This window comes from Phyllostomus discolor, chromosome 4, assembly GCF_004126475.2.
Source record: "Phyllostomus discolor isolate MPI-MPIP mPhyDis1 chromosome 4, mPhyDis1.pri.v3, whole genome shotgun sequence".
NCBI classification, from domain to species: Eukaryota; Metazoa; Chordata; class Mammalia; order Chiroptera; family Phyllostomidae; genus Phyllostomus; species Phyllostomus discolor.
Window position 1 is genome coordinate 81177170 of NC_040906.2, and position 14734 is coordinate 81191903.

Below are 14734 nucleotides of genomic sequence, written 5' to 3' on the forward strand. Positions count from 1 at the left end.
AAGCTTCCCAAACAAAAGAAGTCTAAAAGAATACACCTTGACCAAACCAGCTCTGCAAGAGATTCTAAAAGGACTGCTTTAAGGAAGGGAGGGAAAAGAGAGAGAGAGAGGAACACACGTACATAAAAGGCAATGAATAAGTACCTATCAATAATAACCTTAAACGTAAATGGATTAAATGCTCCAATCAAAAGACATAGAATAGCTGATTGGATACGAAAAAATGACCCACATATCTGCTGTCTACAAGAGATCCACCTCAGGATAAAAGACTTACACAGGCTGAAAGTGAAGGGATGGAACAAATCTTCCAAGCAAATGGACAGGAAAAAAAAAAGCCGGGGTAGCAATACTCATATCAGACAAAATAGACTTCCACAAAAGGTCCATAAAGAGAGACCCAGAAGGTCACTTCATAATTCTCAAGGGAAGAATCCATCAAGAAGACATAAATATTGTAAATATATGTGCACCCAACATAGGAGCACCGAAATACATAAAGAAAATCTTAGAGGACTTCAAGAAACATATGGACAGCAACAAAATTATAGTGGGAGATTTTAACACCCCACTATCAAAAATGGACAGATCTTCCAAACAAAATATCAACAAAGATATTGTGGCATTGAACAATACCCTTGATGAAATGGACTTTACTGATATATACAGAGCCCTCAACCCAAAAGAAGCTAAATATACATTCTTTTCAAATGTACATGAAACATTCTCAAAGATAGACCACATGATAGGACACAAAACAAGCCTCAAGAATTTCAAGAAAATTGAAATCATACCAAGCATTTTCTCAGACCACAGGGACTGAAGCTAGAAACCAACCCGACAGAAAAAAACCCAAAACACTCAAAATCATGGAGATTAAATAGCATGCTATTAAACAATGAATGGGTCAAGAATGATATTAGGGAAGAAATCAAAATATTTCTGGAATCAAATGAAAACAAACTCACAACAACCCAAAACTTATGGGACACAGGCAAGGCAGTCCTGAGAGGGAAGTTCATTGCGATACAGTCCCACCTAAAAAGGTTAGAAACATTCCAAACAAACAACCTAACCCTATGTCTACAAGAACTCAAGGAACAACAACAAAGGCAGCCTAGAGCAAGCAGAAGGAAGGAAATAACCAAGATCAGAGCAGAATTAAATGACATAGAGACTAAAAGCACAATTCTAAGGATCAATGAATCCAAGAGCTGGTTCTTTGAAAAGATAAACAAAATCGACAAGCCTTTAAGCAGACTCATCAAGAAAAAAAGAGAGAAGACCCAAATAAACACAATCAGAAATGAAAGGGGAGACATTACAACAGATACCACAGAAATACAAAGGATTGTAAGAAATTACTACAAAGAACTGTATGCCAAGAAATTTGAAAACCTAGGTGAAATGGACAACTTTCTAGAAAAATATAATCTTCCAAAACTCAATGAAAAAGAAGCAGAAAGCCTGAGCAGATGAATAACAACAAAAGAAATTGAAGCAGTAATCAAAAAACTCCCAACACACAAAAGCCTGGGACCAGATAGTTTCACAGGAGAATTCTACAAAGCATTTAAGGAAGAACTAACCCCTATACTCACAGACTATTCCAAAAAATCCAAAAAGATGGGAGTCTCCCAAACTCTTTTTATGAGGCCAACATCATCCTAACTCCAAAACCAAATAAAGACACAACAAAGAAAGAAAACTTCAGGCCAATATCACTGATGAACATTGACGCTAAAATCCTCAACAAAATACTGGCAAACCGCATCCAACAATACATTAAAAAGATCATACACCATGACCAAGTGGGATTCATTCCAGGGATGCAAGGATGGTTCCATATTCGCAAGTCAGTAAATGTAATACATCACATAAACAAAAGCAAAGACAAAAACCACATGATCATATCAATTGATGCAGAAAAAGCATTTGATAAGGTACAGCACCCATTCATGATATAAACACTTGGCAAAGTGGGAATAGAGGGAGCATTCCTCAACATAATAAAGGCCATATATGAGAGACCTACAGCCAACAACATACTCAATGGGCAAAAATTAAAATCTTTTCCACTAAGATCAGGAACAAGACAAGGCTGTCCACTTTCACCACTTGTAATCAATATAGTACTGGAAGTTTTAGCCACAGCAATCAGACAAGAAAAAGAAATAAAAGGCATTCAAATCGGAAAGGAACAAACAAAACTGTCACTGTGTGCAGATGACATGATAGTGTACATAGAAAATGCTATAGATTTGGGCAAAAACTGCTTGACCTAATAAATGAATTTGGCAAAACAGCGGCATACAAAGTCAATATCCAGAAATCAAAGGCATTTCTGTACACCAACAATGAAGCAGCAGAAACAGAGATCAAGGAAAAATCCCATTTGAAATAGCAAAAAGAAAAATAAAATATCTAGGAATAAACCTAACCAAGGAGGTAAAACACCTGAATTCAGAAAACTACACAACACTGAAGAAAGAAGTCAAGGAAGACACAAAAAAAATGGAAACATATACCTTGTTCATGGATTGGAGGAATTAATATCATCAAAATGTCCATACTACCCAAAGCAATTTACACATTCAATGCAATACCTATTAAAGTACCAATGACATATTTCACAGACATAGAAAAAACACTTCAAAAATTTATATGGAATCGTAAAAGCCCCTGAATAGCTGCTGCAATTTTGAGAAAGAAGAGTAAAGTAGGAGGGATTACAATACCCGACACTAAACTATACTACAAGGCCACTGTAATCAAAACAGCCTTTTACTGGCATAAAAGCAGGCACATGGACCAATGGAACAGAACAGAGAGCCCAGAAATAACCCCAAGTCTCTATGGTCAGTTAATATTTGACAAAGGAGGCAGCAACATTAAATGCAATAAAAATAGCCTCTTCAACAAATGGTGTTGGGAGAATTGGACAGCCACGTACAAAAAAAATGAAACTTGAGCACCAACTTACGCCATATACAAAAATAAATTCAAGGTGGATAAAAGACTTAAATATAAAATGTGACACCATTAAAGTCCTAGAGGAGAATGTAGGTAGGAAAATCTCAGATATTTCACGAAGAAACTTTTTTACTGGCGTGTCCCCTAGAGCAAGGGACATAAAGGAAAGAATAAACAAATGGGACCTCATCAAAATTAAAAGCTTCTGCACAGCTAAAGAAAACAGTATCACAATTAAAAGAGAACCAACTGTATGAGAAAACATATTTGCCAATGATACCTCAGACAAGGGTTTAATCTCCAAAATATATAAAGAACTTACACGACTCCACTCTAAGAAGACAAGGAATCCAATTAAAAAGTGGGCAAAGGACTTGAACAGACACTTCTCCAAGGAGGACATACAGAAAATCCAAAGACACATGAAACGATGTTCAATATCGCTAGCTATCAGAGAGATGCAAATTCAAACCACAATGACATACCACTTCACACCAAACAGAATGGCCATCATAAACAAAGTGACAAACAACAAGTGTTGGAGAGGTTGTGGAGAAAAGGGGACCCTAGTGCACTGCTGGTGGGACTGCAGATTGGTACAACCACTATGGAAAGCAGTATGGAACTTCCTCAGAAAACTAATACTGGATCTGCCTTTTGACCCAGCAATTCCGCTGCTGGGACTCTATCCTAAGAATACTAAAACACCAATTCAAAAGAACCTGTGCATCCCAATGTTCACAGCAGCACAATTTTCAATAGCTAGATGCTGGAATCAACCAAGATGCCCACCAGTAAATGAATGGATCAAAAAACTATGGTACATTTACACAATGGAATTCTATGCAGCAGAAAGAAAGAAGGAGTCCCTACCCTTTGCAACAGCATGGATGGAGCTGGAAAGCATTATGCGAAGTGAAACAAGCCAGTCAGTGAAAGACAAATACCATATGATCTCACCTTTAACAGGAACCTAAGTAACAAAACAAAGAAACAAGCAGAATATAACCAAAGACACTGAAGTAGAGGACAGGCTGATGGTGACCAGAGGGGAGAGAATAGGGAATTTAAGGGGACAGTGGGAAGGGTTCACAGGAATAAACTTAAAGGACACATGGTCATAAACTAAGGGGAGGGTGGTAATGGGAGGGAAGTGGGGAGGGTGGGAGGGGAGACTGGATTGGGAGTAAAAAGGAGAAAACTGTATTTGAACAATGATTAAAATTAAAAAAAAAGGACACATGGAGAAAACCAAGGGGAGGGTGGAAGCAAGGGATAGAGGTGGGGATGACTGGGTTGGGGGGGATGGTGGGGAGAAAAGGCAGACAACTGTAAATGAACAACAATAAAGTAATTTTAAAAGCAGTAAAAAATAAATAAATAAATAAATTTTCAGAGCAAAATATATTACCAGCCATAATTCTTTACAGTCCTTATGAAATGAGATCTTTTTAATTGGAAATAATCCAAATGAGAACACAGTAGAGCAACATCTATTGTCATTTTGCAAGAATTATGATGGTCATTCATAAGGATTAAGTGGTCAATTCATTAAGAAGACATGATAATATTTATGCACCTAATAACAGTGCTTGAAAATATATGGGGGCAATATAGAATTTTAAGGGAAAATAAAACAAATCCATAATTGTACCCAGAGTTTTCAATACTTTTCTCAATAGTAGAGTAAGTAGGCAGAAAGTGAACAATGAATGGGGAGACTTATACAGTGCTCATGACCACCTTTTTTTGATTGACCTTTATATAACACTCCACACAATAAAAATGGAATACATATTATTCTAACATTCACACAAGGCATTTACTAGATAGATCATGTTCAGGGCCTCAAAACAAATCTCAGAAAATAAAACAGGATTCTAATCATACAGCATATGTTCTCTGACCACAATGGAATTATACTAGAAATCAGTAATCCAAAAATCATTAGAAAATTCAAAATATTTTGAAACTAAACAATTCACTTTAAAATTACCCATTATTAAAAGGAGAAGCCAAAAGAGAAATTAGAAGTTGCTTTAACTGAATGAAAATGGAAACACAACTTATAAGAATTTGTGGGATGTTTCTCTTAGGGAGAAATTTATACCATCAAGCACCTGTATTAGAAAAAAAGAAAGATCTCAAGTCAATGAACTAATTTCTACCATAAGAAACTATCAAAGTGAAGGAAATTAAACCCAAGTAAAAAGTAGGCATGAAATAATACACATCAGGGCAGAAATAAAAAGTAGAAAACAAACAATAGAGAAAATTGATTAACCAAAAAGGTTATTCTTTGGGAAGATCTACAAGGCTAAAAAATCCATAGTATGATCAGGAAAAAAAGGGAAATACACATAGTACAATGTCAGAAATGAGAGGTATTGTCACTACAGATTTTACAGACAGTGAAATGATACTAAGCGGCTATTAGAAACAACTTTGTGCTGTACATTTGATAATTTAGAGGAACAGATATATTCCTAGAAAAACATACTTTAAAGAAGGTAACCTGAAAAAACTCATAACAAAGAAATTAGAAGCTTTCTTTTCAAAAAAAAGAAAAAAACTTTTCATAAAGAAAATTGCAGGCAGACCTACATGACTTCATAGGTAAATTCTACCAAACTTTTAAGGAAGAAATAATATAAATTGTACCTAATCTTTTCCAAAAAAAATTTTTTTGATCCTCACCCAAAGATATTTATTGATCTTAGAGAGAGAGAGAAACATCAAGAAGTTGTCTCCTGTATGTGCCCCAACCAGGGATTGAACTGACAACATAGGTATGTGCCTTGACCAGGATTGGAACCCGCCACCTTTTGGTGTACAGGACAATGCTCTAATTGACTGATCCAGCCAGATAGAGCTACAAAAGATTTGGAGAGTAAGCACTATATGACAATTTGTTCTATGAGGTCAGCCTTATCCTAATATCAAAACTAGACAATAACATTACCCAATTAGCTGTGAAAAAGCAAAAAATAAATATGGAAGGCTAATAGTCCCTGATTTTAAGAATTATTGTAAAGCTACAGCAATCAAAATATCATGGTAAATAAGTTCATCAAGATTTCAGGGTACAAGATTAATATAGAAAAATCAGTGTATTTCTATAAACCAGCAGTGAATAATATGAAAATTAAATTAAGAAAAAGATCCTATTTACAATAATATGAAAAGATGCTCAACATCACTAGTCATTAGAGAGATGCAAATTAAATCACAAAGCTATATCACCTCATGCCTGTTAGAATGGCCATCATCAAAAAGATAAGAGATAACAAATGCTGGTGTGGATGTGGAGGAAAGGAAACCTGTACGTTGTTGGTGGGATTGTGAATTGTTTTCTGGCCACAGTGCAAAACATGAAGATTCCTCAAAAAATTAAGAATAGAACTACTATATGATCTAGTAATTTTAGTAATTTCACTTCAGAGAATATATTAAAAATATATCCAAAGGGGGGAAAACCACCTACTTAAAAAGATATCTGTACCCACATTCATAGAGGAATTATTTATAATAGCCAAGACAGAAACAAACAAGTGCTTCTTGATGGAAAAATGCATAAATAAGTTGTGGGGTGTGTGTGTGTGTGTGTGTGTGTATCCATAAAAAAATGAGGGAATCCCACCAGTCATGACCATGGATGGATCTTGATGGCATTATGTTAAGTGACATAAGTCAGACAGAAAAAGACAGATAACTGTGTGATCTCACTTATATGTGAAGTCTAAAACAAAAACAAAACAAAGGAAAAAGCCCCAAAGTCACAGATCAGACATGTGCATACCAGAGGCAGAGAGTAGAGGAAGGGGGAGTTGAAAGAAAGTGGTCAAAAGGTACAAATTGCTAGTTACAAGTACTAGATATGCAATATACAACATGATGGCTATACCTAATACTGCTATTTGATCTACAGGAAAATTAAGAGAATAATTTCTAAGAGTCCTCATCACAAGAGGAAGTATTTTTTCTTTTTTCCTTTATATTGTATCTACATGAGATGATGATGTTAGCTGAAATTATTGTGATAATCATTTCACAATATATGTAAGTCAAATCATTCTGTACAGCTTAAACTTTACATTGATATTTGTCAAGCTGTAATCATAAAGTCAGATGAGGATGTGGAAAAACAGACATCCCTGGTACATTGGTAGTGGGAATGTAAAATGCAGACTCTGGAAAACAGTCTGTCAGTTCTGTCAGTTCCTCAAATTTCCAAACATACAGATACTATATGACCTAGCAATTCTACTTCCAGGTACCTACCCAAGAGGAATAAAAACATGTTCACACAAAAGCCTTTACATAAATATTCATAGCAGCATTATTCATAATAGCCAAAAGGTAGAAACAGCTCAAATATCCATGTACTGATGAAGGCATAAACAAAATGTGGAATGCTCATATAATGCAATAATACTCAGCCATATAAAGAATGAAGTTCTGGCACATACTATGAAATAGATAAACCTTGAAAACGTGCTAGCTAAAAGGCCACACATTGCAAGATATCATTTGTGGTAATTGTTCAAAATAGGCAAATCCATAGAGACAGAAAGTAAATCAGTGATTGCCAGGAGTTGGGGTTAGAGGGTGGGGTGGAGAAGAGGGAAAGTGACTGCTAATGACTATGGGGTTTCATTTGGGGGTATTGAAAATGGCCTGGAATTAGTGGTGATGGTTGCACAACCTTGTGAATATATTAAATACCACTAAATTTTATACTTTAAATGATAAATTTGCTGTTTGTTAATTATATCACAATAAAGGTGTTTCAAAAAATAATGTAACCAAAAGGGAGCCAACTCATCTTCCCACCATCCTCCATTTAACACCTCCCATATTCTCCTTAATCCATCCCACCACTCCAATGACATGATATTCTCAAGGTCACTAATGACCTGTATTTGTCAAATTCATTGTCAACCTCTGTCCTGAGTTTACTCAATTTCAGCAGCATCAAAAATAAGTTTATCACTGCATTCTCTTTGAAAAAACATTTTTTCTAGAGTTCTGTGAAATCACACTCACCTAGTTTTCTCTTGCAGATGTGTATAACCAGCTGTGTACTAATAGTCTTCACTTACATGTCTAACAGGGATCTAAATCCTAAAATGTACATGCCGTAATTCCCACATGTGCACATCAGGCCCATACCTACTCTGTCCTGGTCTTTCTCATGGAAGTTAACACACAGTCATTTACCCAGACCCTCAGCCCAAAAACTAAGGAGTCATTTACCACATCTAATTGCTTTCTTTCCCCAATCCTACCACATTCAGTCCATTGGCAGGTCTTAATATTCCTAAAATACATGCTTAATCTGTCTTGCTGTCTAGTTCCTTATTCAATAAGTGGAGCTATAGAGCAGTACTTTGAGGGATTAGACTCTTTGCAGTCTTGTGGGCCATTGTAAGAACTTACATCTTAGCTCCAAATGAAATTCTGGATTTTGATACAAATAGTAACATGATCTAGCTAAGCTCTTAAAGATCACTTTGATTTCTGTGTTGAGATTAAAATGTGGATAAGATGGTGGGAAAAATGAAAATAGGGAACTCAATTAGTAGGCTACTACAATTTTTTAAAATGATGTTTGGGACCAGGATGCTGGCAATGGAGGTATAAGTGGTAGTAAATGTCGAGTATGAGAGAAAGAGAAAAATGAAATAATTATACCAAGGAGTATGGTTTGAGCAACCTGAAGAATTGGTATGACATTTCCTGAGTAGAAGAAGACCATTTGGTAGGAGGAGATAAAAAGTTTGACTTTAAACATTACCAGTTAAACCATTTATCAGGTATTCAAATAGAGTTATCAAGTAAGATGTTCAATATATGCATCTAGAATTCAGAGGAGAGGGCCCAGCTAAGGAAGTTAATTCTGCAGTTGTCAATATACAGAGTCTAGAAGTCTTAGGTGTGGTTGGTAGGGTAATAGTATGGGTGTAGCAATTTATAGTTTTAATTTGAACATTTCACCTAAAATGTCATATGGTGTGCTTGAGAGTGATGTTATGTTACAGAATTACATGCTTATGATTTTGTAATAAAAATTTTGTAATAAAAGGGGCATTATTTGTGCCAGACCCTGTATATGTGGAATTTAAAGCCATGAAACTGGATGAAATCACCAAAGTAGGCAGCATGGATGGAGAAAAAGCCATGAACTGAGCCCTGGTGCCCTCCTCTAATTAGAAGTCATGGAATAAGGCATAACCAACAAGAAAGGCTATAACAAAGTGGGCAGTAAAGCAGGAAAAAAAACAGGTGAGTGTATTATAAGTTCATATGGTGAAATTGCAGCATACTGGAATGTTGAAAGCAATGATCCAGGAGGAAGGGGAAAATTGGTGATGCAGGCACAGAGATGTGACTTGCTGGAGGAATGTCCTTGCCGGAAGGATTAGGTAAGAAAGTATAGGATTAGGACATTAGAAAGCATGTTGGTCTAAATAGGGATGGGCATTTTATTCATAGTAACAGAAAAGAAGGCAGTATGTAGCATAGATACCAAGAAATAGGTATTGTGGTGAGCAGTTGTAGAGGTTCTGTTTTGAAGGACAGATAAGGTCACAGGAAAAAGAAAAGAGAGAAGGTCAAGAAACTAAGAGACCATAGTAAATATTATAATCACCAATAACTAAGATAGTAGTGCTAAAATGACAATTAGTGAGGAGCTGAAACCTTTAAGGAGCCTTCAAGGGTCACCCATACAATAAGGAATAGTGGTATGGTGGGAAGATACGAGATTCAAAGATGAAGTTTTGGGTAAAGAGTGCAAGAAAATGATCTAGAAGCAGTAAAGAACAGTAAGAAGGACACATAAGTCCCCACCAGGCATAGTGTTGTTATGAGGCACCCCAGAGAAGCAACTGACACTGCTTGCGAGGGCCACAGGAAGCTGTTTTCCCAGAGAAAAGACAGGGCCATGTGGAAATGCATGGATTAAGTTTTTGGTTGTCAAAATGACTAGGGGTTGGAATGCTATGGAAGTTCAGTGTCCAAGGAAGAGGAATGCCAAGAGTCCCAAAAGGTAGGGGCAAATCCAAATACCATGCCAACTTGGAAGCTAAAGGTGGAAAGCACATTGAGAGAAGAGGCGGAGGGTTCTCTTAATTGGGTTCCTACAGAAAGCAACATCGATTGTAAGTAGTTTATTTGTAGATGCTGGGGAAACTAGTAAAGGGGGAAGTGATTCAGGAAAAAGGAGTCAAGCAATGGTATACTATTAAGCCAAGTACCTCCATGGGTAACTAGAGCATAATCTTATAGGATTTTAAAATGGAGAAACTTAAGAAGAGAGCAAAATGCACTCTTCACAATCTCCAGGGTGAGAGAGCTGAAATAAATACACACCATCATCTGAGTAATTGAGAGCTGCATATCTGAGGGATATGGGCAAGGCACTGATAACATCTGTTACCAGGATGTAGAATAAAAGTTTATTTGTAGGATAGATTATAATAGCAGAACTGCGGGGTCTAAGGACAAGTACATTTGTAATTTCAGTCGACGTTTCCAATATGTCCATCACATAGAGTGTACTAACTTATATACATACCAGAAGTGTATGAGTGTTTATTTCTTTATGCCCTGCCCCCAGTCTATATTCTAACAGACTCTGTTTTTTTTTTTTGCCAATCTTCTAGTTAAACAAGCATTCCAGCATAATTTTCATTTTCATTTATCTTAATTAGCAGTGAGGTTGAGAAGTTTAACATATACACATGTAAAATCCTTTTCTGCTTCCTTTTCTACAAACTGCATTTTTTTCAGATTATCAGTCTTTTTCTTATTGACCTTTGGAAGATCAACCCTTTATGACATGAGGTTCAGATATTTTCCCAGTTCATTGTCTGTCTTTGGAATTTCCTTATGGAATTCTGTCAATTTTTCTCCGTCTCCACTGCTGGACCAGGCCTCCATCAGCTCCTACTTGGACTAGAGCCTTGGCTTCCTACCAAATCTCTGCTTCCACTCCTGCCTCCTGTATACTATTCTGTCTGTACAAGATACAGTGGCCTTTGTAAAATATGAATCACTTCATACTATATTCCTACTCAAAAGACCCCAAGGGCTACCTCTCAGAACACTTAAAGCTAAACCCCACACTCAGGCTGCTATGACTCTGCATGATCCACATCTTGCTTACTTCTCTGAACTAATCTATAGCTCAGAAAATGATCTTCTTTCAAACCCTTGAACAAGCTGAACTTGTTTGCACCTTGCAGCTTTTGTGCCTTATGCTCAATATTCCTTCTGGCTGGAATGCCCTTTCCCCAAATTTCACACAATTTACTTTCTCCCTCGTTTGGCCATCTGCATGCATGCCACGCCATGAGAGAGGTCTCCCCAATCCATCGGGGTCAAAATGGCACACACCCCTGTACACATACCCTCAGTGTCCAGGTCTCCTCTGCCTCTTTGTGTTGTCTTTGTTTTAGTACTTAGCATAAGGCCTAGAATATAATAGACTTTTAATATTTTACACAAAAACATTCCTCAGAATAAAAGGATATTGTTTTATATTCAGATTCTTATCTTTCAGATTTTAGAGATTATCTTCTAAATTACTTCATTTTAAACAAATATTATTTGGGGAATGCAAACCAAAATAGCTAAAATCAATGCTAGTTTTAAATGCTTATTCAGGTCATTTGAACTGTTTTAAAGGACAGGAAGAAAAGAAAACACAATAATGTAAACATTTAGTTTTGGAGGTTTCTTTTGGGTGGACAACACATTATAATAATAAGGATAATCATGTAAAGTTAAAAAATGTAGGAAATGTAAATATTATAAAGATAATGAGAATAAAAGAACTATCTTAATATTATATAAATAGGTACTTAGAGCTCAAAATAAAAGTTAAGTTGATAGCATCCTATACACATTTAAAGAATGTTCTCACTTAAATGATTTTGATAAAAGTAAAATTAATATGCTTTGAAAACCACTAGAAAATGGTAAAAAACACCCTCACTTTCTTGAGTCTCCCTAAGAAAGACATTTGCTTGAATGATACAGAGAGATCTGATTAAGAAAACAGATCACTGGGGAGGAGAAGGTAGGGACTGTAGGAGGAGGTTGCCTAGGCAATTGGGGGCAGTCTAGGATGTGATTGGCTGAGAACCTGAATGCCTTCAGAGCCAATGGAAATAAAAAGAGGGCTGGCTCTCTGGCTCTTGAGCTGGTTCTCTCTCAGGCTCTGGCTCAGGCTCTCAGGTCCACTCTTCCTTGAGGATGCCTGGATGATCCTGCAGCTGCCTGCATTTTCCAATGGATGGTATTTTGTATGGGATGGAATTGCACACCCTGCCATCAGGCTGACCTGGAAGAGGGTGGTGGCAGGTGTTTCTTTGGGTGTTCTAGAAGGAACAGGCTCTGAGGCAGAAGACTGCCATTCTTCTAAAATTGTGTAGTTTTTGTATATTGTTTTTGGTTGGTAAAGTAACCCTATAGAAACAAGATAACTAAAAAATAACAGAGGAAAAGATAGCAGAACTCAAGGATTAGAGTTTAGCCTTAATTGATACCCTTAAGTAACATGCTTTTGAATAAAGACTTCTTTCCTTTACCACCAAACCTTTGCCTCTGAAATTGTTGCATAGAGGGAGGCAGCTAGCAGCAGGACCCCAAGTATTGTTTGGTAACATAAAAAAGGAATTTGATTCACAACAGACTTATTAAATAAGAAACAAATTTTGTTTTTGTTAAACTACTAAGATTTGGGGATTTTTTTATTAAACAAAGCATAATCTAGGTTATATTGACAAATACATTACCTGCTGTACCATATAACCTTGAATTTCAAAATAAAATCTAAAGGCAGATTCATATGTTATAGTTATGTCTTTTTATTCTCCCCTACATTCTTTTAGGGACAAAGCAATGTATAAAATGATACTTTACACATATATAAAAATTCTATTGTGTGTTTACATGTTTATGTGTGTGTGCGTATTTAAATCTCAACATGCGGCCCAGAACTATCCTCACCTATAAATATAAAATTTAAAAACTATTGCTTCTAAAAACTAAAAGTAATTCATTAATTTCATCAATTGTATAGAGTTTATACTAGTTTTTTTTTAATTGATTGTAGAGACAGAGAGGAAGGGAAGGGGGGAGAGAGAGAGAGAGAGAGAGAGAGAGAGAGGGAGAGAGAGAAATACCAATTTGTTGTTCCACTTATTTGTGCATTCTTTGTTGATTCTTGTATGTGCCCAGAGGTCAAACCTACAACCTTGGTGTATTGGGACAACACTCTGACCAACTGAGCTGCCCAGCCAGGGGTATAATAATTTGTTTTAAAATATCATAACCATAGTGTTCAAAAATCAATTAATAGATCTTATTTTTTAAATGTCTCCATTTTAAAATCATTTTTCAGTCTTTTGGCTAATATCAAGTATAGTATTTGTTCTTATAAGTTTACTATCTGATACATCTTCTGTCTGAGGACATTGTATTAAATGTATTTGTGGAGCAAGAAGATGGAATAGGAGCTTGCTCAGTCCACTTCACACATTAACCCAGTTTGCAGTACTTCCAGGAATGGGCACCACCCCCCTTGGGGGATAAAATTCATCATATGAAAAGGAGAATCTATTTACAGTGATATGTTACCTTTCCTAGCAGGTGTCCTGTCAAAACCCTCAGCAGAGCCCTGGACCAGTGTAGAAATCAGTTGGTTAGAGCATTGCCCCAAGTGGAACAATAAATAGATGTTTCTCTTTCTCTTCCTTTCTCTACCTAAAATCAATTTTTAAAGGCCTTTATTTTTACAAGAAACATGAAAACTAAAAGATTTTATTCTAAAACAAGCAAGAAAAGAACATACGTTGTCATGTGAACATGGAATTGGTGGCACTAATTTCCCAGATAGAAGTCTTTGTCCGCACTGTTAATGTAAATAATCAAATCTCCATTTTTATGAAATGATAGTGAAACTGTATCATAGAAATATATTCTTTAATTTTTGTAATACTAAACTGTATTTTTCATATTCTTATTTTCCATTGAATATAAACATTTCCCAAAGACTGGCTGGAGATGCCATCCAAACTTCTTGAGGTTCTCTGTGAATGTACCCTTTTCCTCTTCTTGGTGCATGTTGCATGGTTATATTCTCCCTTGGCAAAGTGGGGTTTTGACTGAGTATGCTTAATGAAGAATAATGGCATTGCCTGGAGCAAGGGTAACATAGTATAAATTCCATCATTCTTGTTTGGATATGTCCAATCCTAGGTTTCCCATATTCTCCTTTATTCACCCCCTCTAGACTCATCCAGGGAGGGACACAGGGACCACAGCAGTCTTACAATATTGCAGCAGCATGTGCCACCATATCTTTCTGTATAGTGATTTCATTTTCATTTCTCTGATTACAATCCTTGTCTCTATAATTTCATCTCAGACCAGAATATATTCACTACAATATATAGTCACTCTATATAATTATATGTATTGCTATAAGGATCTAAATAATTACTAATAATATTTCCTAACATTATTTGTTACTTTCTTAAAAAGAAAAATGTTTTATTGACTACAATATTCTACGATATCATTGTTTTAATTATGAAGCTATTGTTATAAAGATACTCTTTAATCATTGTCATCTAGATTGGAAATTTCACAGAACTCAATTACTAAGTTAATGTTTATGACTTAGTTTATAATAATATGGATTAAATTAGCCACTGTTCCAGAAAAGAAACGGCATGGTGTCGTGCTAGAT

General features: G+C 36.0%; 1 non-coding gene across 1 annotated transcript; it reads left to right on the top strand.

Moving 5' to 3' along the window:
* The first annotated feature begins 13372 nt into the window (after positions 1-13372).
* On the top strand, positions 13373-13561 carry LOC114495925. The gene has a single exon (XR_003684580.1). It is a non-coding gene; the product is annotated as a U2 spliceosomal RNA (small nuclear RNA).
* The last annotated feature ends 1173 nt before the right edge of the window (positions 13562-14734 follow it).